This window comes from Nannobrachium achirus (assembly GCF_963921795.1).
Source record: "Nannobrachium achirus genome assembly, chromosome: 10".
NCBI classification, from domain to species: Eukaryota; Metazoa; Chordata; class Actinopteri; order Myctophiformes; family Myctophidae; genus Nannobrachium; species Nannobrachium achirus.
The window spans coordinates 64,471,667-64,474,013 of record NC_137819.1 but is presented as its reverse complement, the minus strand read 5'-3'; the positions used below and the strand labels follow the sequence as shown (position 1 = coordinate 64,474,013).

General features: G+C 43.0%; 1 long non-coding RNA gene across 1 annotated transcript; it reads left to right on the top strand.

Moving 5' to 3' along the window:
* The first annotated feature begins 694 nt into the window (after nucleotides 1-694).
* LOC308292711 lies at nucleotides 695-1,441 on the top strand. Its single transcript, XR_013962422.1, has 3 exons — nucleotides 695-740; nucleotides 907-1,031; nucleotides 1,365-1,441. It is a non-coding gene; the product is annotated as an uncharacterized lncRNA (long non-coding RNA).
* Nucleotides 1,442-2,347: the final 906 nt, after the last annotated feature.

Genomic DNA, 2,347 nt, shown 5'->3' with positions numbered 1-2,347 from the left:
TAAAATGTCATTCAGATATATCACAAGATCTTCTTTGATGATGCATCTGCCAAAGACCAAGGTACCTTGGTCTCCAACATGAACAGGCTCAGGTTTGTAAAAGCATTGCACTCAAAATGTAACCAGTCATATTCAAAAATACCATTAATGTAATCTCTGTCTTCACCTGTTTTTTAACTGTATGTTCTGTCTGTTTGTTCTGCAGTGCACACCGGCCCCCATGAATTTTGGGCTGGTTATCAACTGTGCGTGCATGTGCATGTGTGTTTGCACGCACGCGTGTGGGTGTGTGTGTGTGAGTGAGTGTGAAAGAGAGATTGTGAGATGTGAGAGATACGCTTGTTGCCTTTCTCCAGTGAACGCCAGGCCAACATGAATTAAGGCTCGGTATGAAAAGTTTCAACTGGTTAGTTTATTCTTTTTCATTGTATTACTGTGTGTGTGTGTGTGTGTGTGTGTGTGTGTGTGTGTGTGTGTGTGTGTGTGTGTGTGTGTGTGTGTGTGTGTGTGTGTGTGTGTGTGTGTGTGTGTGTGTGTGTGTGTGTGTGTGTGTGGGTCGTCCTTTCTCCAGTGAACGCCAGGCCAACATGAATTAAGGCTCGGTATGAAAAGTTTCAACTGGTTAGTTCATTCTTTTTCATTTTATTACTGTGTGTGTGTGTGTGTGTGTGTCTGTAGTCCTTTCTCCAGTGAACGCCAGGCCAACATGAATTAAGGCTCGGTATGAAAAGTTTCAACTGGTTCGTTTATTCTTTTTCATTTTATTACTGTTTGTGTGTGTGTCTGTAAGGGAGAGAGGCACAGTAAAGTGCTAGTCTCGTAGACCATCAACTGCCTGAAAATGCAGTGGTTTACAAGGCTAGCATAGTGCAATGTTAATCATAACAAACTGTTAATATTTCTTAGGTGCAGTAATGCAAAGAAGGGCCCCCGTACTGCATTTAATGCATACAAACAGTTCATAGAGCTTGACACGACGGCACTTTTCCTGGCGGCAGCAATGACCCGTTTTAAGCTGAAGGATGTTACTGGTATAGTATTTTGTCAGTTCATATTTTAATTCAAAATGTGTATTTACAGGTAATAATTATTTACTAGTCTGGCTTTAGCCAGATTGATAACATGGATTCACTCACACGTTCCTCCACGGTATCTGTCTGGACTTCGACCCATAGGGAGAGAGTATGAGAAACTGTTTCAACCGAACACCGCTGTCACTTTCCCATACTCACTCCCTATGGGCGAAGTCCAGACTGATACCGTGGAGGAACGTGTGAGTAAATCCATGTTATCATTCTGGCTAAAGCCAGAAAAATTATTTCCATAAAGACAGTGTTTTTTCCTTTTACCATTACCGTTAACAGAAGTCCCAGAGGGATTCATTCCGGACCACATAAGGAACTCAGAGGATGCAGAGGAGCAGAGGACCTGGTTGCACGATACAGTGGCTCTAGTTGTGGACAGCTTCAACATGAGTGACCAGTTTGCCGTTCCCACTGAGCTTTTTGCCGAAAAACCACCACCTAAGGTATTTAAACGTTTGCATGATTGTATTTTATTATTTGTACGCCTTTGTAGATGAGGCTGTGCTGTGTAGACTGAATGTATGTATGCATGCATGTATGCATGCATGTATATCTCGTAAACCGCCCTTCTGAATTCTCATTTATTCTCAAGAGATCTTTTGGAATCCTCCTCGATTACGTAAGTTAGTGCTTTACTAGGCTAATGTATGTATGTAAACTGTCCTGAAAAATATGCTAACCATACTTTTTAAGATATTATTGCAACCTTCCTTACTTTTAAATCACACAACTAAAGGAAAATGCACCGTTTGACAATACCATGTTTGTCCCACCACCTGTCTTAGTAGTCACAGTACACTATAGTCCAATGTCTCTCTTTTAATTCTCACACTGTTGTCTCCACAGAAACAGCTTAGGTGCCGCTTTGAAGGATGCTCAAAGACCTACAAATACAGCAAGGCCCGTGACACACATGAGCGCAAATCCCACGACCTCCAGCTACAACCAGATCTACCCATCTCCTCACCCACCTCCAACAGGGACCACAAAAAAGAGCATTCGGAGGCAAGATTAAGCTTTGGGTTTTTATTGCTAAGCCTCCGAGATGCAGTGAAGGAAGGAGATGGTGAGAGACTACTGAGGCTGTATAGGGTGGCCCTTCCTATTTATAAGGCATATGGGCACACCAACTATGCCTACAGTGTCTTCCTGCAATCAGTCCAAGTGAATGCCACTCTTCCACCCAAGTTGGCCCACAGCCTCAAATGGAACCGGTTCTGGAACACCAGGGGGGGAAAAGGAAATAACCTGAGCCTAGACTT